Below are 21,614 nucleotides of genomic sequence, written 5' to 3' on the forward strand. Positions count from 1 at the left end.
TTAGCCCACACATCACCACCCCCACCACCATCATAAATTATAGGGTTGTTGTAAGGATTAAATAAAAAAAAGCATCTAGAGTTTAGCACACTGTCTGGTTCAGAGACTATTATAGTAAGATGATGAGTATGCACTTTAAAAGAGTAAACAACATCTCTGTGTGTGTGTGTGTGTGTGTCTGTCTGTCTGTGTGTCTGTCTGTCTCTCTCCCCCTCTCTGTATGTGGTTTCTGTTTGAGCACATGTGTTTTTGTGCATGCATGGGGAGTCCAGGTGTCAACATTAGGTATTATTTCTTATGTTCTATCCCCATTTCAGTGCATAAAATTTAAACTACATATCCTCAAAATTCCACTGGAATAAAAGAAAGACCAGATGGAATACTATTAAGAGTTTGTTTACAAGGAATCCGAGCTTTTAATTTTCTCTATAGGGATATATTCAAATAATCCTGGTTAGATATAAGCTCTAGTGGAGTGGAATATTGGGTGTCTCTTCCATCTAGACACTTAGAACAATGTATGGCTTACATCAACAGTGCAATAGAGTTCCCATAAGTATATGTATGACTAGTGAATTACTTATAGAGTCATAAATAATTTTGGGAGCTGAAGAATACAGATATTCCTATCCTTGTAAAGACCAGTTCCCTAATGGTTTATAGACTTTGATCTTTAACCTTAAAAAGTGACATATAATTTTTAAAAAACAATTAGAATATTATAGACCACATAATAAAATCATGGTCATAACATAGAATCATTTTGAAAATGATCACTTTGCTCTAGTATATTAAAGGTCTTTGTAGAAAAGGATCTAAGAGATTTGTGACAGTAAGACACTAATAGTCTAATATATAATAACTCTTAGCCAATATATGGGGCATAAACCTTCTAATAGTCAATTTTCTTTAAGACTTGGAAATATCTTTGGCCTCATTCTTTTTTCTTTTTTGTATTATCTGGAAGCGATCATATTTCACTGGACATCCCATGCTCTGTGAGAACCTCCCTCTATTCTATTTGGTAGTAAGTTGGAGCCATCTTTGATCACTGAACCATGCCTTGCTCAACCAAAACAGGCCGCCTTTCACAGGCCCACATATGAGGACGAGAGAAGTGCTTTACATTGAGGCCAAGACCAGTGAAAATGGTTGGATTTCCTGTGTTTCTTTCTTCATTTCACTCACCCCAATTTTCTGGCCTTTTATTTCAGATGGCAGTGCTATCAGCTGTAGTGTATTTGCCCACTCAACATCAGATTGCATAAACCTCAGGGTGCTATATGAGCCATGGGTTCTGTATACTCTTAAATTTTTGAGAAATGCCAATTAATTGCTCTGACTAGTATTCAAGTATAACTTTTAAAATGATGTACTTTGGCAAAGAATGGGCTTCAATGAAAGCATTTTATATTTCATATCAGCAATAACCAAGTTATATTTTTCTTTTTCTTCTCTCATTATTTGGCTCAATTTCATTAATTAACTCTTAACTGACTAGCATGCTATTGAGAAATACTTTATGCTAAGCACCAACTACAGACAGATCCACCTATGGGCCCATAAAAATTTGAAGATAAATTAGATATTAAGCAAAGATCTCACGGACATATGTATAGTTATAGTTACTTTTCTTGTAGCTATAATAAAATATCTTTAAAAAGGGACAAAGGGTTTATTTTGGCTCACATTTCAGGTACAACAGCAGGGAAGTCAAGATGGCATGAGCTTGAAAGTAGCTGCTCACATTGTATCCACATGTGCTCACATCACATTTTCCTTTTATATAGTCAAGGATCCTAGCCTAGGGAATGGTGACACCCACAATGAGCCAGTCATCTCATTTCAAGTAATCTAATAAGGATAATCATGTACAGGCATGCTCAGATATATGTCACCCAGGTAGATATCATCAAGTTGGCAATTGAGATTACTCACAATTACTGAAAATACAGGCTGCTATTTAAGAGTACTGAGGGAAACTGAATTAAATAGAGAATATATAAATGGCTTCTGTCCAGAAATGGTGATGCAATCCTAATCCTAGTACTGGGTAGTACTAGTACTGCCAAAGGCAGAATAATTACTGAAAGTTCAAGGCCAACCTAAGTCTACCTTGTGAGTTCCAGTACAGCCAAGACTATATAGTGAGACCCTGTCACAACAACAACAACAACAACAACAACAACAACAACAACAACAGCAGCAGCAGCAGCAGCAGCAGCAGCAGCAACAGTAAAGAAAAGAAAACAAATAAGAAGAAATGGCCTCTGTAGAAGGAGCAATTGAACTTTGACAGTCTACAAAGGAAATTATTGAAATGGGAAAATTCACAACTGGTTAAAAAGTATGTGACAGGACAGCTAGACTGGCTAAGAGTGACGAACTGGCGAGGTAGGCACATGCCGAGGCAGACAAACTACGGTCTTGATACCAAATACTTTGCACACTTGTGTTTGTACTAATTTATTGAGGCACGTCCATACCCATGTCATTGCATAGCATATATAGCTTTAATTACACCAGTGGATCGGAGTAGACGCTTCTTAGGGTGCATAGCTCACAAAATCTAGAGTATTTATCTTCTGGCTGTTGTAGGAAAAGGTCTGTGACTCTTGTTCTAGGTCACTTAACCCAGTGTAGGACAAGTTAAGGATTTGAGGTTTAATCATATATGCAAAAGAAGGTATTGGAGAGCTTTTGGTTGGAAGCAAGTGAGTGGCCTGGGCAGATATGGGCTTTGGGAAGACATTTCTGGCTCCATAAGGAACTGGAGAAGGTAAGTATCTAGAGGCTACTTGAGAGAAAACAGTGGCTTGGCAGGGTCAAGTGCAATGAAGAGATGAGCTCGAAGTCGACTTTGGGAGCAGTCAGTCTGACTTAATTACATATTGTACATTGACATAAAAAAAGAAGAAGAAACAAAGATGTTTCCTGAGTTTTGCTTGAGACAGTGAAAAGACTAGTGATTTCATCTTTTAGAAACATGGAAAATTGTCAAGGACTGCGCATAGGGCGTGAAACTAGGCAATGGGTAGGTAGCATGGAAGAACAGTTGGATATGAATGAAAAAAATAAAGAAAGCAATTTTCACAAGTATTTCTGATTTCTACTCTTGTCCAGGACTGGGATATTTTTCCTAGCCTCAGTTCCTTTAAAACCTCCAAAGATTCTGCTCGTTTAGGGAAAAGAAGCCATATTTACTGAGACTGTATATATTTCTGGATCTGCTTAAGAGAAGCGTTGTCCTTTGGCTAAGACCCCCCAAGCTTTAGGAAAACATCTATCTATCCTGGGACAACGGGAGATTTTCAGCTTGTTACAGCTTTTACTTGTGCTGCCAAAAGGAAAAAACAGAAGGATTCAATGGTCTTTTAATTGGACCTCACTCAGATCCCTAGGGCAGAGGGCTTAACCTGACTCACATTTGGATTTTAGGCTCTCGCTGGCTGTAGTGTTCTTTCCACAATATGTAAGAAATATCCTAGGTTTTCTATGATGTCACTCCACTAAAATCTTCATTTCCTCAATATTCACCATTCCTGTGAAGTCAGCCTTTATTATACACTGCTATTTTGTCCTGGTCAGCACTGTGTCCTATGTAGAACTTTGTGTCTTAAGTGATGTTATCATTGGCCTGTTTTCCTGAATTAGGCAAGATTTCCTCCTTGAGCCTGTGTACTAGTTTGCCCTAAGAATATCATGTTGTCATCATAGTAGCTGCATGGTTGGGTTCAGTTTTAGATCTGTCACTGTTTGAAAGGATTCTGTAAAAAGATGAAATACATCTCTTGGCTATAACTGACCAAAACCTTTGTTTTAGTCCATCTGGTTCATTAAGGTGAAGATTTTGCTTTGATATTATATAATTTTGAATGTTAATATCTGAGATCAATCAGATAATGAAGTTATTCAAGTTAGCAGAAAAAAAATTCCTGTCCCCACTTTGTACAGGAAATCAACCAAGCCACTTTGGGCAGTCTTATTCTTTCCTAATGAGATGAATGGAATTATTTTTTCCTGTTGTATTTTTGACTTATGATTAAAGAATAGATCTGGGTACTTGGGCAAGATTCTTCAATTAAAGAAGAAATTCTTCGAGAAGCCATTCCTCTGAAAATAGGAGGGAAAGGAAACAAACAGGAATTTTGTTTTTAATGAAAAAAGAGAATTAGGCTCAGCTGAACTCAGGTTTCAAGGCCACCTTCTTGACACTACTAAGTAATGTAAGTGCACATAATAACATCAACAAAGAATTCATTAGTATTACATAGAACAGAAACCTAGTTCAGTGGAAAAAACTATATTTTAATTTCAAGGATGGTACATTATTACAACTGTGAATTTGAAATATTTTATACTAAAGTTGTCCCCTAGTCCCACAGATCAGTTATAAATATTAATGGGATTTCAACAGATTCTTTTCAGATTCTGATGTTTAATATTCATTCATGTTATGCAGGGAATTGAATGTCTTGTACGGTACTTGTGAACTCTTCTCAATATATAGGTGAGCACATATATGAAGTCTATAGGCGTAATTACCATTAAAAATACCAAGGCCTGCATGTGATTTTAGAGAGTATAGCAAAGTCTTCTCAGCTCACTGAAGACCAAGCACATCACTAGTAATAATGTGAAGGGCTTTTAGGCTGAACTGAATCAATAATATCACAAGTGACAAAAGGATGGGCTAGTGATTCTGGCAGTTAAAAAACGCTACCTGACTCAAAGTTTTTAATGTCATAGTGAAGAGATTTCCTGTGGTGAGACTGTGTAGTTAAGACTTTGAAACTTGCTCTTGAAACAGTCTTAATGGTTGAAGCCAGATCTCCTCAGAGAATACTCTATTTTCAGATCATCAGTACATCATGTTAAAGATTTCATAAGCAGGAAGAATCCCACCTAACTTCTGTGCTGAGTTTAATACTTGCGAGATTGTGTAGTCTCATTATGTGTAAGCGCTATCACTTTAACAAAATAATATTTGAAACACTTATTGGCATTCTTGTCTCATTGTCAAAGTGAATGTGCTTATATAAATAAAAGACTAATAGTAAAACATGCTGTTTGTAACAAATATAAAAATAGCATTTACTATGAACATTTCTTGTGCTGTACTAGGGGTTTTGTACATACTATTTTATTCAACTCTTATAACACTTTAGAGAGACAATATACTTGTCACATAGCACTTTGAAACTCAAAGCAACTGAGAAACGCAGTTACAGAGCTGTTATCTGAATCACATGAAGATGCTGGCAGTCAACACCTTTTACTCTACAGAGAGAAGAGCCGCATCATGTGGGTCATCCTAAATCTCAGGGCTGAATACAGCTTAAGAGGATTGTATGCTCCAGAGTCCACTGCACTATTGGAACAACTGTGTACTTGACCACCTGTGAATTTACAATAAAGAGCTCATCAGCCACTGTCCTCGGATTGAACATCAACTCATTTGTGAAAGATTACTATCGGTGATATTTGAGTGGGAACGGTACCCATAGGCTCATATATTTTAAATGTTTAGTCCCCAGTTGGTGAGCCATTAGGCAGTAGCCTTGGAGGTGTGTCAGGGAGCAGGGCTTTGAACCTGTCAGGTCCAGTTTGTCTGTCTGTCTGTCTGTCCCTCCCTCTCTCTGCCTACTGCCTGAGGTTCAGTATGCAAAGCTCTCAGCTACTGCTCCAGTGCCATGCCTGCTATTTCCCACCATGACGATCATGGACTAATACTCTGAAAGTGTAAGCAAGCCCCCAAATACATGAGTTCTTTTTAAAGATTAGCCTCAGTGGTTGTGTCTCTTCACAGCAGTGGAACAAAACTAAGACTCTATCCAAGATGCCACTTTAATATTATTTTGATATTCAAACCAGAACTGCTAAAGTAAAACAGGGAAATGTCAACTTTACTGACTTTATCACATGTTTTCTAAGTTAAATATCTCAGCTGGAGCATAGTTGTTTTTCAATTAAATATTAAAAAGAAATATGCTTTCCAAAGAGGACAGCAGGATTCTTTGAAGTGCAACTTTGGAAATTAAGGACTACATTATAGGGTACCATTGAAAGCAGATGTATATTCCCCAGGGACCGGGGAAAATGCTTACTGAGAATACCTCTCTGAGAAAAACTGTCAATAAAACTTCCAGATCTCACTGTTGATACTTCATAGTGCAGTCACCACGATAGTGTAACCACTGGGAATCTAAAAGGAGGGAACTCAGAGTAGTTGCCAGAGGTATTCATATATATTCTTCACTGGCTTTCATATCTAGCATGTAAATGGGGAGTTTGTCCATTTTCCATAATTTAAGGTTAACAGTCCCTAGCTTGCCTAAGGGATAAACAATTGCTGCCTAGACATTTCTTTTCCTACCCAGCTAAGTAGATAGGTAGTGCTAAGTTACTAATTCTCAAAGGTTGTATAAGGGTTAGGGAAGGGCTCTTCATCCTTACATATGCAATATAGCTGTCTCAGAAAATATTTGTTAAGCACTAGATACATCTATGATGCATGATGATAATAATGTCTACCTCTTATTTTCAGCAGTGATCAAGCTAAAAGGACCAGCAGATATATACCATATATGATGACGAGTGATGACATTTATTTGCACTGAAAGACAGAATCCCTAATTTTGGTGAGAGCAGCAGGCTCTGCAGTCAGGGCTCATCAATTCTGTAGCCCATGAGACAGTTAGATTGATCTGAGATGAAATTCTTGACAGTAAGGGAAGTGATGAAATTGTTTTCTGAAGAGCCTCTAGGTAAAGGAATGATCCCATCTCTTTTGGAGAGTGTTGTCATGGTCACAGATAAAAATGGACCACAGTGAAGACTTGTCAAGCTTCCATCCAGCTCAAGCCTTTGCTGTTTCCCAGGACCTGAGGCTCACAAGCTGTTTGAATTTTACACAATTGCACAATACCATTCTCAACTTGCAAAGGTTTTGAGGTGCCTCCAGAATGATGAAGACCAGGCACTTGTCTGGGAAGCTGAGCAGCACACATTATTTTGAGCCCTGGCTTACAACTCGTAGTGCTGACAGCCTCATCTCAGACTGCAATAAGGACTTGAAGATCTTTCAAAACAGCCCAGTCTCACAGACAAAGCGTTCATTCAGTTTCTCTCTTCTAACAAGCTGACATGGTTGCAGGTACTATGAGAGCATCAATTTGAGCTTCCTATATTTGAATCCAGAGGATGAATTCTATCTTAATTCAAAATAAGGCTCTTGTCCAGATGTGAGGGTTCCCATATTAATTCAGCGGACAGGAAATTCTGCAAAGAAACTGATTTAAACATTCCTACCTAGTTTTAGCCAAAATTGCCAAAAATGCCTGGGCTTTAATTTATGACTCCAGCCCTCCATCCAGCAAAAAGAACCAAGGACGTAAAACAATTGCTCAGATCAAGATCATTTTGAGACAGTAGGTTACAGTAAGGTTGCAGAGTAACTTACATATAAACAACTAAAAATCTATATATGCCTCAGGCTTATCTGTTATTTCTTCACCTAAAAGAATCACTTGATATGTCATGACAAAAGCGTCTAAGCACTCTCTCACAATGTTTACACTGTGTATTGTGTAGATCCTTACAGGAATTTACACTTTTTACAAGTCTCAGTGAACCAAACACAAATGGTACCTTTTACCTTCAGAATCTTTCATTTGATCAGGTTTCATGAAATTATATTGGGAACTTTGGAATCTTCAATTCTTTGCACAATGACTGGCACAAATAACGCATTCAAAACTCATTTGTGCATATTTCTCCAATTGAATAATTTGAAAATGGAAAACATAGAAGTAAAGAATTTGGGACTTTAACCTAGCCGAAAGAAACTGTCACTCTGTGTGTGTATATGTGTGTGTGTGTGTGTGTGTATGTGTGTGTGTGTGTGAAATAGAGAGAGAGTGATAGAGAGGGATGGAGAGAGAGAGAGAGAGAGAGAGGGAGAGAGAGAGAGAGAGAGAGAGAGAGAGAGAAAGAGAGATGCATCTCAGTAATATATTTCATATTTTAGACTATTTTTGATGCAAAAATTTAGCTGATGTTGTATTTCTTTCCAATCTGGCACTAATTATCATACTGAAACAAATTGCTTGGCAAGTGGGTGGATAAGTGTTATCTTAGATGTACTCTCCTGTTGAGGACAGACTGACAGAGAAGCCACAGGTTAAAAGGGGTCTATTGTTTGGTCTGACTTTGTATGCAAATGTTCTCCTTACAAAAATGTTGGAATATTTCATTCTCTAATGAAAGATCACCTTTGTTTTTAAGTATGGGAAATATATATAAAATGATAGTATTTTACACTCTGGACTTATTACTTTAAAAATATATATGCACATATGATAAGTACATTTATTTAAGTGATTACATATGTATATATGAGTATATACATATTTTTTACTCTAAAAGATAACTCAATATCTATTACTCAAATATAAAATTTTTTCTTTTAAGTCATTACTCTAATATTTGGTATTATATTATAATTAATATCTATCTATATCTATCACCTACACATCTATGTTTATTTTTGCAGAACTATCATAATACCTATTTGTAATTAGAATTTGACTTCTCTTAATTAAAATGTCTCACCTGATTTATATGAGAAGTATACATTTTATAACTGAACTAAAAGCTGCACTTTCTATAAAACAGCCTTTGTAAGTTGCTGGTGCTCACTATCTTAGCAAGGTTGTTATTTTCTCTGAGAACTCAGATGTTAAAAGCAGAAACCTGAGCTAGAAACATGACAGATTTTTATGATTATGGTTATTTCCCTTTCTTCCTTCCTGTCTTTCCCTTTTCTTTTTTCTTTTCATATTCTCTTTATAAATTTTTTACCTCTCTAGACTTTATTTTTGGCAGATTCAAATGATTCTACATTATTCAAATCTCAAAGCACATCATTTTGTGCTGTCATATTTCTGATGATCCACTAAGTTGGAATAATCAAGAAAATCCATTAGGTGATCACAAGGAGACTGGATTTAAGGTCTTGAATATATCACAATTTTTTATTGCTTCCTATATTGTGCTACCTTTCATGATATAAAAAGTTTAAGCAATAAACAGCCCATGAGGAACATTTCTATGTATTTTGGGAATTAGTAGTTAAAGGAAGCATATAATATGTAATTTTTGCTATTAAATTATCTCAATAAAATTCTTGCAATGATAAGTTCCATGTGATAAAGTTAGGGTTTTTGAATTTGTTTATCTTCTTTTTAAATGAGTTAAATTGTATCTTTGATCGACGTTGAAAACTATTTAATTATGTCCATTGGTCTTTATGATTCTAGAGCTGTAAATTGCATTAATTGCTTTAGATTGTTATCCATTGTTCAGTCATTGACGATCAATGTCTTGCAAATGTGAAAAGGAATGCAAGATAAAAACCTGATTGATTGTTTTATTTACCTAATTTGTTTAGAATCCTAAATGTACTGGTAATAGAAGATGAAATTCACTTACCTTGAACCTTATGCTTACATACTTTGCTTTAGAGAATATAAAATCTAAGTTGAACACTAGAGTCTTTAAATATTAAGTACCAGACATACTGACTTATTATTTGCTAAGTGCTCCGTGAAGTACTTACTTGAAGTACATACTCAAAGTGTTAATTCCTCAATAAGTCTTTGGGATTATTATTTCCTCATAGTACTGAGAGGGGTACAGAGAGATTAAGTAATTTATTGTTATATAACTACTAAGTGGTTGGAGTAAGTTGAATACGAGCAACTTAACTCCTAGCTTAGTTTAACACTAAATTCAAGTTAAGGGGCTTCAGAAATCTCAGATGGTAAATTCGTACAGATGTGGCACATTCCTGCCCTCCCTACATGAACAACATTGCTAATTATTTTGAGAATCTTTATCTACTGAGTCTGTAATCCTCCTTGGAATTACTCAGTTTTTGCCCTCTGTAGTAACCATATGTTAATGGATTTGCACTTGTATTTGAAACTAATGTACCATCCCTACAAACCACTTTTCTTCTTCTTACATGCATAGGTAAAAGATAGGGTCAATTTGCCTACAAGATCAGTGTTCACCACTTAATTGTGCACTAATGGGCAGGGTGTGAGCCTAGCTGATATGCCCAGCCCTCCATTTTCCCCTATCAACTTAGTTGGATGACTGTGAACATAGTAAATCAAAAGAAAGAGGATTCTGGGTCCATTAACAATTTCATTTTTATTCTAGTATTCTTTATTTTTTTTAATTGGATATTTTGTTTACATTTCAAATATTATCCCCTTTTCCAGTTTCCTCTCCTCTATGCGCCCCCCCATCCCATCCCTCCTTACCCTGCTTCTATGAGGGTGTTCCTCCACCCATTCACCCACTCCTACCTCACCGCCTGAGCATTCCACTACACTGGGGCATCAAGCCTTCACAGGATCAAGGGCTTCCCCTCCCATTGATGCCAGATAAGGCCCCTCAGCTCCTTAAACATATACAAATATTTAAAAACTTTTTATTTGCTATATGAGTACTTTTCCTGCCAGTATGTCTGTACACTACGTGCATGCAGTGCTCACAGAGGCCAGAAGAAAACATTAGATCCCCTGGGACTGTAGTTAACAGTTATGAATTGCTATATGGGTGCTGGGAATTGAACTCAGGTCCTCTGGAGGAATAGTTAGTGCTTTTAATCTCTAAGTCATCTTTCCATCACATTTTAAAATTTTTAATTGACATACACTAATTGAATTTATTTATGGGACAAAGTGGTAATTGATACAGATGTAGACATATGAGGATCAAACCAGATTGGCATGTCCAACTCCTTAAATGTTTACTGCCCAAAGAACTTCTTTGAATAGAGTTACCTACCAGTCAACACCCATTTGGGCTGATCAAGAGGTAATCATCTGTCATACTTAGGTAATTAAAATTTTCCATGTGTTTGTTACTTAAAAATAGTCTGACAAGGTCGGGGCTCATGGATGAAGACATTGCTAGCCTTTCTCTTACCAGAATTTTAATCTAGGTCTTAATTTTATGTCCAACCCCCCCCCCCCCAAGTTAACCTGAAAATTTTTTCAAAAATTATTCAAGTGAGTTAGTGAGTTTTTCATTATAGCAATAAATATCAGAGTAATAATGTGATACAATCTGAGGTTTCCATTGGCTAAGAGGGTTGGAGGGTTTGGCCCATGATTGTTTGATTTTGTTGCTTTTGGGCTTGGAGGAAGGGGCCGTACCATAGGATAGCTGCTGACTTCATGACTGGGAAACAAAATAGAGAGAAAAAGAAGTACAGGAGTCTCAGTACCTCCTTCAAGGGCATATGCCCAGTAACTGTTTCACTTCCAAAATATGCATCATTTCCTAAGTGAGGGTTACACCTCTTAAACACATTAGCCTCTAGGGGACATTCAAGATCCAAACTGAATATGGTAAAGAACTTTTTATTTAAACCTGCACTATCTTAGAGTCTAATTCCTTCCCATTGAATGCCTTCAGGGATAGACCTATCTCTCTTGATGTTCCTGCCACACAAGAAGTGCAAACGATAACATCAAGTCAGGATTTCTCAAGTGTGTACTGAAGGACTGTCATAGGTTTGGTTTACCTTCAAATGATCCATGATCAAGTACATTTGTTCAAATACATTAATCCTAGAAGAAATGGAGATGTCTTTCTGTAGGCATTTCTTTTAAGGAGCTATTTTTTGAACTTTCTAAACCAGGTGTAAATCTGGTTGGTTTGATAACAGAGCTGTTTGAAAAAAAGAGTCCCCAAAGAACCAGTGTCCCACACAACACATTGGGAACATGAGCTAATAGTGATTCATAGTCAGAGTGTTGGCACCCTAAGTTGGGTCTGGTACACACTGGGGCTTCCTTCCTTTGCCTAAAGGGAAAGTTGATTCTGGCTGAGTTTTTCTGCACTGACTGCCTGTTTCTGACATGTGACAAATGAGTAGGCCCTGACCTTTATCAGGTTTGGGTCACTGCATCTTCTGTCTCTGGAGACTTATTAACAGACTGCATTTGTTGTCTCAATGCTGGTAAATTTTGTGTATCTTTTGTACATTTACATTTTCTACCCTGACAAAACACAAACACCCCCTCCATTATTTGTGTGTGTATTATGGTACTAGGTTTTTTTGTTTTTTTTTTGTTTGTTTGTTTTTTTTAGATGTTCTTTTTTATTATTAGAGATTTTCATTTATACTTCAAATGCTAACCTGAAAATCCCCTATACCCTCCCCCACCCTGCTCCCCAACCCACCCACTCTTGCTTCCTGGCCTTGGTATTCCCCTGTACTGTGGCATATAATCTTCCGAAGACCAAGGGCCTCTCCTCCCAATAATGGCCTACTAGGCTATCTTCTGCTACATATGCAACTAGAGACACGAGCTCTGGGGGTACTGGGTAGTTCATATTGTTGTTCCACCTATAGGGTTGCAGACCCCTTTAGCTCCTTGGGTACTTTCTCTAGCTCCTCCATTGGGGGCCCTGTGTTCCATCCAATAGCTGACTGTGAGCATCCACTTCTGTGTTTTCTAGGCCCCGGCACAGTCTCACAAGAGACAGCTATATCAGGGTCCTTTCAGCAAAATCTTGCTGGCATATGCAATAGTGTCTGGATTTGGTGGCTGTTTATGGGATGGATCCCCAGGTGGGGCAGTCTCTGGATAGTCCTTCCTTCCATCTCAGCTTCCTTCTCATCTCAGTCTCTGTGACTCCTTCCATGGGTGTTTTGTTCCCCGTTCTAAGGAGGAGCAAAGTATCTACACTTTAGCATTCCCTCTTCTTGAGTTTCATGTGTTTTGCAAATTGTATCTTGTGTATTCTAAGTTTCTGGGTTAATATCCACTTATCAATGAGTGCATATCGTGTGTATTCTTTTGTGATTGGGTTACCTCACTCAGGATGATATCCTCCAGATCCATCCATTTGCCTAAGAATTTCATAAATTCATTGTTTTTAATAGCTGAGTAGTACTCCATTGTGTAGATGTACCACATTTTCTGTATCCATTCCTTTGTTGAGGGACATCTGGGTTCTTTCCAGCTCCTGGCTATTATAAATAAGGCTGCTATGAACATAGTGGAGCATGTGTCCTTCTTACCGGTTGGGACATCTTCTGTGTATATTCCCAGGAGAGGTATTGCTGGATCCTCTGGTAGTACTATGTCCAATTTTCTGAGGAACGGTACTAGTTTTTGATTCAAGAAAATAACCCAAAATGGGGTGGAGATACAGAAACAACAACATGTATCTTACTTGCCCAATTAGATGTCACTATTGCTAAAATACAGGGAATTGCTTTATAAATGCATTAATATTGTGTTAATTTAGCTTGACACACTTAGTACTGTTGACTCTGGTAGAATAATAAAACTACTTAGGTGAAGGCAGTAAGATTTTATGTTAAAAGTTATCTCTTCAGGTATTACACAAGTTAATGCATGCACAATAGGTTAATTTCCATATAATTGACAAAGGAATGTAGGTATTCCTTGGTGGCTTGAAACATAACAAAACATGATTTCTGACTCATCTGGCTCCTCAGTTTAAAAATTGTGTGGTTGTTGATATTAAGAGAAATTTAAGTATCTATTATTAAAAAATTGACAGTCATGAGAAATACTTGATCTTATGTTTCACCTTTTCAGATCCATTTAGTTTTATAAATTTTTACTTCAGTTTTGTGTGGGTGCTTTCCCACACCCTCCCACCTCATTTGTAGAGAAAATTTAGTCTGCTCAGGGATAGGAATATTTTTTTCTTTCTTGTCTGACTAGGACTATTTCTTTCTTACTTGTCTGACTTTCTTGGTAGAAAACATCACTGTGTCCTATGCATGCAATCCAGCTTTTTACTCTAACCTCACCCAGAGAAATTGAAATCTATGCAAAAGGTTAAAAATGTTTGTATTAAGTTTACTGATTTTTTTTTGCCATTCTCAAAATGTAGTTTTATGGGCCTTAAATGGTAATTTTGAATATATGTGATTCTTTTCTTTTTATGATAAATTTAGAATTTTACCTTCTATATAAAATGTAACGCTGATGGAAGACAGTGGGAAGTGTGGAGGGTCACACAGTCACCAGGTGCCTTCTTCCTTTCTCTGTAACGATACTTTCCTTTGTTCAGGCAGCTTTCCTGCTCATGGCTAACAGGACTGTGAGCCCAGCTCCAGGAGAATATTTGATGTAGATTTGTGATAATCCCACCCACCCTGGATTCCTGATACTCTCACTTGCCTAACTAGTGGCTAGTTTGGGATTAATCCAGGTAGCAATTCAGGTCTGATATGCATATATGAGAATAAGCAGATTAAAGAACTATTACATAGAGCCTCTGGAAGGATCAGTCAGTGGTGGTTCTTTTGAAGTGTGTTGCTAGGCTTTAATGTGCTTCGATCCCTGGAACTAACTAGATAGATAGATAGATAGATAGATAGATAGATAGATAGATAAATGGGAGTGAGACCTTAAGGAGATTCTGTAGTTCTCATAAATGGAGTTTTTTCAGTTTTCTAGCCTGAGAACCCCACTGTCCAGGCATTGGCTGAGCTGGTTCCTGGTGAGGGCTTGCTTCCTGATATACAGTACCTGCTATTTTTCTACAACCCTGTCATACAGTTCCCTTGTTATATGAAAGTAGCAATAGAGAGAAGGGAAACTTTTCTCTTTTGTTTGTATAAGGCTGTTGTCCTATTGGGCTAAGATGCCACTCTTAGGACTCCATGTAATCATTGTGACCTGAACTAAATCTCCAAATATCATCTCATTGGGATGAGTGTTTTGTGACAGGGAGTGCTGATTGTCAATTTCGCTGGGTTGAGAAGTGCCTGGGAGGATCGTGCAGACCTCCTGCGCATTGTCTGAGGGGATTCTTCCAGAGACTAACTACGGAGTGGCAGGATGCCTAATAGGAAGAAAAATGAGACGTAAAAGAGGAGGGACAAAAAAGCCAGCCAATTCCTTATGTTAGCATCTTGTTCTCTATGAGGTGGATAATTTTGCTCTGCCATACACTCTTTAAAAAACTTTGAGACAAAGTATCAGGTATCTATATGAAATTTTCATCCACATTGTGCTTTGCTTGACCCTCTGTCCCTGACCGCTCTTTTTATCATTGTGCCTTCTTGTCCCTGGTAATTCCCACTTTCATGTCTCACATATTGTATGGCTCCTTCTTAAATCCTGTATTGTTTTGTTTTTCTCTCCCATAGTTCCCTCTTCAGTTTCGTGTTGATATAAAAATGGGAAGATAGGTTGGGTATGGCAGCAGAGTAAAAATGGGAAGATAGGTTGGGTATGGTAATTCCAGCACTCAGGAAGCAGACAGGCAGATGTCTATGGAGTTCCAGGCTAGCTTGCTGTACATAGTGAGTTCTGGGATATCTAGGGTTACATAATGAGACTCTTGCCTCTAAACATGTGTGTGCACATCTGTATCTATCTATGAGAGAACATATGCTATGACAGTTAGCCTCCTTGGAAGTTGAACTCTTGGGTATTTGTCATAGTAATAAAAATACTGGTCAGCATAGAGTTTAATCTATGATTTTTTTCTTCATTTTATTTTGTGCTAGGGATTTAACCTAGAGCTTTGCCTGTGTCAGACAAATGCTCTACCACTGAGAGGCACTCTATGTTTCCAACATATCAATCTAAGAAATAGATCAATTTTTCATAGCAGATTATTAAATGACCTCATGTTGTTTAAACATGCCTATTTTTTCTGTTATGTATAGCTAAATATATATCCTAGTAGATATCCCATCTTACGAAGGTACACCCCCAAGGATGTCTTATTCATGGTATATAACTTGAGAGGATCAGGGATTATTTTCATTTCCTCAGAACAAAGCAGCTGTAGAGTTGTGACGATCACATGTAACAGCTAACGTCCATAGCTGTTACAGGGCATTTCATGAGCTGCTGATTGTATATAGATGTGATATCATGTTAACATAAGCAGCACAGCCCTTGGGGAGTTTTAAGTTATAAAAGAAACATTTTTCTTAGATTGTGTGCTCTGATAGAAAAAGCAGCCTAGGCCTATCATAAAATTCTGGCAAGCCAAGAGACATTAGTCGGTGATTTTATCAGGCAAGACTTCTAACTAATGGACTGATGAAAGCATCGCTGTGCAGTGAAGCACCATAACAAACTCCACAGCAATTCCTCTTGCAAGTTTTGTCATCTTAGATCATTGCAGTTTATTTATGAAAAGCATTACCCTAGGCATCACCAAAATCTCACAGCTACGAATGCACACTCAATGTTTCTTTTCTAAAATGAATCAGTTACCTTTTCTTGTGACTCAATCTTCCTTCCTTCCTCCTTCTTTCTCTCTCTCCCTTCCTTCCTTTCTTACTTAATTTCTTTTACTCATTCTTTTTCCTCTTTCCCTCCCTCCCTCCCTCCCTCCCTCCCTCCCTCCCTCCCTCCCTCCCTCCCTCCCTCCCTCCCTCCCTCCCTCCCTCCCTCCCTCCATTTCTCCCTCTGTTCCTTCCTTCTAAAGGCCAGGTTGGCTGTTTCTGCCTCTAAAACACATGGTTTTGTAAATAAAACTTAAGTTTTAAAACTGTTTTCTACCAAAAGGTAAAGTGTAGAGTTTACTGAACCCTAGGATGTTCTCACGAAACATTTGCCAGCCACTTTAATCATAATCAATTTTGCCTCATTTAAAAAATGAAATATGCACAGACATCAAAATAATATGGATGTGATAGATTTAATAGCATGGTAAAATTCACTTTTTAATCTAGCCAGGGAAGCTTAGCAGTTAATAAATTAAAAAACAAACAAACAAATGTCCCAAAGGAATCTCACTAAAAACAATGAGAAAAACATTTGCGTATACATCAATCCAAATTAATGTAATAGAACATAGGTCACTTGGAAATCTCAAACTTTCAGACACTATTTTTATGAACTCAATAATACAATCTGCATGATGGATGATTGTCTAAGAGACCTTTCTGGTTGCACTGTGGATTTCATAACTGAGCAAATGAGACAGTAAGTTTTATCCCATGTGGCTTGGAGTTAAACACTTGTCTGCTCACCATGGGAACACTCAAACACCATTTTCCTCAACCTACACCCACCACTGCCCCTATGTTTAAGGGAAATCATGAGAGTACTAACCTATATTGCGCTTCTTATTATCAATGGAGATGAAGCATATGCAGGGGTGACTGCTGAGGTAGCGGCAGGACCAAGGGACACCAATCTTCATGCCTACTTCATAAAAGAGGCCCAGAGCATAGCGAGAGGAGTAGCTCACAGATTTCAGTTGCTCCCTCTGGCGTTCACTAATTACTGTGGAAGAAAAATCAAAAAATCAACCTCAAAACTATCATCTTTCCTTTTAGTCATCAAATGCAAAGCTCCTTTAAACAAGTCCCAACTGTCTATAGCATTCCCGTCTTACTCGCTATGAAACCTGGAAGGGAATGTGACATGCTCTCTGCTCTAGTTTCTTTCCAGAATGTTTGTGAATGTTGGCACAGTTGCTTTCAGTAAGCTGAAGAGTCGAGTCCATTAGACTACCTACCGATCGAGCCTCTCAAACTCTGGCTCGTAGTTGATGCTCTAGCCTCACATCCCTTTTGCTGTCACAGGCTGTCTGCTACCATTGTGGATTTGTTTACTCTCCATTTAACTGTGTTGAATGCTTTTGCTAATTATTAGCATGAAGTTTCACATGATTATAGCCACAGTCTTATAAGGTTGAGTATTACTCCCATGTCATAGGTGAGTGGACCGATTCTTCACCTCTTATGGCCCCGTCAATATTTCTATGCCATTTGATTTGCCTGTCTGCCATCTTTCTATTGTTGCACAGTAGTAGATTTTAGGCAGACAGCCATGCCTCAGTCATCAGTATGAGTGGACAACCCCTGCTACATCACCTCAGCAAGTCCCAACAAGGTTTATGGAACACACTAAGGAAGCAGACTGCTTGGAAAAGAGCCATGCAGTGAGAACGATCGCCGTCTAAAGGAGCTTCTTATTATCAAGGGTCTTAGGTCAGCCCTCAGAGAGGTGGCTTTAGAAGTAAAAAGAGGTGGGGAGAATATTCAATACATTATTGAAGCACAATAACAGTCCCACACGTCAGTTAAAAAAATACAAATATTGTTAGAGTCATAGTTGGCCAAACATTTTTAGAATTAGTGTTGAATTTCATCAAAGTCTTGGTAAGATACATGTTATATATTTTTATTTTTTATTGGATATCTTATTTATTTACATTTCAAATGTTATCCCCTTTCCTCCTTTCCCCTCCACAAACCTCTATCCTATCCTCACTCCCCCTCCTTCTATGAGGGTGCTCCCCCCACCGACCCACCCATCCACTTCCCTCTCCCTGCCCTCACATTCCCCTACACTGGGGCATTGGGCATTCACAGAACCAAGGGCCTCCCCTCCCACTGATGCCAGATAAGGCTATCCTCTGCTACGTATGCTGGAGCCATGTGTACTCTTTGGTTGGTAGTTTAGTCCCTGGGAGATCTGGGGGGTCTGGTTGGTTGATATTATTGTATATTTTTCAATATTCTTATTTCACGTTTCCGGAAAACTACAAATTGGAGAGGTTTAATCATGGGGACTCGTCTCGGTGAAGCTGGAATTCTCACTTTTAGACATGGACATATTATTGTCACCTCAATCACCCTGATGATGGAGTTCCAGAATGAACTCAGACACTGACTTTTCTCAGGCATTGAGGATTATTTTACACTCAGAAGGAAATGCTATCACTTTCTCCAGGCAACACTGTCTGCCTTTTTAGGAAGCTTTACCTCCTTAATAAACAAATGCCCATCTGACATTAGCCCCATTAAATTAAAAATAAAATGAAGGGCCTCTGTCCTATTAATTTAATGCACCTTTCAAGTTATGGCTTGATACTGAGTTATGTTTACTGCTTTCTGAAAGAGAAGAGGTGAGAGCTGAAGTTCAAGAAATTAAGCTCATTTCCCCAAATTGTCCATTTGTGGAATTAAAACCACAACCAAACGATCTTTAAATTAAGAAAACTGAAAACAAAGCAATCAATAAACCAAACAAAGTCGTGAGCTACTGAGTACACATGAAGGCTTGAAATGCTTTCTTTCAAATCTAAAACTAAAGGGTCAAGCAGGTCGACAGCCAAATTGGATCTCACCTCCACCATATTTGTACATTTAGCTAAAGTTTAAACAAACTGACAAGTGGTAAATCCCTTTGGGTAGCCCTTTGAAAAGGTAATTGGTATCTACAGAGAAAAAGCAACTAACCGTAAACACCTTGTCTGATGGGGTGTGGGAGGTAAGACTTCTGACTGAAACAATCTAATTCTCAACAGACTCACTTATCAAAAACGTCAGCTTTAAGATGGGAAGATTCTGATTTCTGAAATACAGGTCAGACCTAAAAACAGCCCTGTTTTGCTTGAAAGAAATTTCTTGGGCTAAAGCAATTAACTTTGAAGGATGTCAGTTGTGTAGGTAAATGTGTACATATATTCCAGAAAGGAAAATAATAATTATCAAGTGTCAAGGTATAGAAAAAAGATACATGAAGCCTAGGAGTGGTGGTGCACACCTTTAATCCTAGAACCCTGGAGGCAGAGGCAGGCAGATAATTGAGTTTGAGGCCATTGTAATCTACGTAGTAAGTTTCAGGACAGCTTAGGGTTACATAATGAGGCCCTGTCTCATTATGGGGGGCGGGGGGAGACCCACAACCATAAAGCAAGCAAGGCTCAAATGAAAGTACATAATCTGTATAATCACCTTTTACTTGAATGCTACCCTCCGCCCACCAGCTTCATCTAACAGTGAGTGAACAGGATTGCACAATATCTTTACTTAGTGCAATATGTACCTTAATAGTACATAATCTTCAATTAATCTATCATTTTATATATGTATACATGATATATATGTATGCATGTAAATTATAAGAGACAATTTAGATTATCACGGGAGTAAAGAGGCTAAAGGGTGAGGAGAGGAGAATTCCTTAATTAGGGACCTGTTCCTACTGTGTGATACTTGCATCTGTGTCTCCATGCACATTTGTGCACATGTGGGTTGACAGGAAAGGAGAGGAGGAGAGGGCAAGAACAGAAGACTTGGGCTGTACATCTGAGCAACATTAAGTAATTTAATTTTCTTAGTCTCCTACTGTGACTCAGGCCTCTAGTTCTGTACTCTATTTTCAAGGGCAGATACTATGTATTCTTCCTGTTTTCTGGTTTTGGTGACAAAATATTCATCCGTTAGGGTTGCTTACTGTATGTCAGGTTCTCATACTGACCTGAAGGACTTAAAGTAGACAGAGGAAGCAGGCTTTCTCATTTCACTCTCATTACTGGCAGAGAGGCAAATTCTAAATTGCAGAGTCACTTTATTTAGAATCTATTTAGAGAGCAAGAAGTAGAGAAAATAAAGCAGTTTCGGGGGCACTTTACAGGTTAGGACAGGGTGGCTGTTTTATGTCACCTGACAGAAATATGTCTCCTCAGTGGATTTGATTTTGATTCCCACTGGAAGCTATTACTGCTTTGCCAGTCTAAGACACACATGACTTGCTTTCTGTTGTAATAACTGTAAGTTTGGGTAAAGAAGACTATAGGCATGTAAGAATGAAATCGGACTAAATGGCTATTACAATTATTACAACAATCTTTGATTTTCTATAACAACAGAGGACACCATAAACTTCCATTTTAGCTAGAATATATGTCTATACATCTAATAGATATAAAATATGCATCTAACATATATGATATTACATGTTCATTCATGTAAGCATATATATATATATATATATATATATATATTTAGACACAAATACATACACTTGATCTTAGCCAAAAGGCCGAGAAGTGATACATACATACATACATACATACATACATACATAGAAATATATAAATAAAATTCTGAGCACTCATTCATTTGGACTGAGATCTTCAAGTAGGCCCTAACGTTTTCATTTGGGTGTCTGCTTTTTTCTTTTTTCTTTTCTTTGTATTTTTTTAAAAATTTTTAATATTTTTATTACGTATTTTCCTCAATTACATTTCCAATGCTATCCCAAAAGTCCCCTATACCCTCCCCACCACTTCCCTACCCACCCATTCCCATTTTTTTGGCCCTGGCGTTCCCCTGTACTGGGGCATATAAAGTTTGTGTGTCCAATGGGCCTCTCTTTCCAGTGATGGCCGACTAGGCCATCTTTTGATACATCTGCCTTTTTCTTTACTGTGTAGTAGTTCCTTACATGAATGCTCTGGGTGTGAATCTTGGAAGTGGAAGGCAAAGGCTTTCCCTCCAGACGCTTTCACCCCTTTAATAAACACTGTGGTTTTGTGTAAAGATTTTCTAAAAATTTATCTTTTTTTTTTTTCAATGATAGCAGTTTTATGTCTCTGGTTATAAGCCTTTACCTAGCATCCTACTTCAAGGTCATGAAACATGAAAATAAAATACTCTGGGATTTTTTTTTTGAAGATTTTAATGAGTTACTGTTCATGAGGCTTGGATATTGTGTTGAAGGTGAAGTCTGATATGGTTACTGGCTTGGGAAGTTGCCACAAGGGAAGGAGATCAATTCAAG

General features: G+C 37.9%; 2 pseudogenes across 1 annotated transcript in view; both read right to left on the bottom strand.

Moving 5' to 3' along the window:
• The window catches only part of Rnls (renalase, FAD-dependent amine oxidase), a 254,556-nt pseudogene that overhangs the window by 47,588 nt on the left and 185,354 nt on the right, over window positions 1-21,614 (bottom strand). Inside the window, exon 5 of the transcript NR_160911.1 lies at window positions 17,148-17,321. The product of NR_160911.1 is annotated as a renalase, FAD-dependent amine oxidase, transcript variant 1, non-coding (transcript). The remainder of the gene's footprint in view (window positions 1-17,147; window positions 17,322-21,614) is intronic.
• LOC115489056 lies at window positions 20,786-20,885 on the bottom strand (annotated as a pseudogene).

This window comes from Mus musculus, chromosome 19, assembly GCF_000001635.26.
Source record: "Mus musculus strain C57BL/6J chromosome 19, GRCm38.p6 C57BL/6J".
Lineage (NCBI taxonomy): Eukaryota > Metazoa > Chordata > Mammalia > Rodentia > Muridae > Mus > Mus musculus.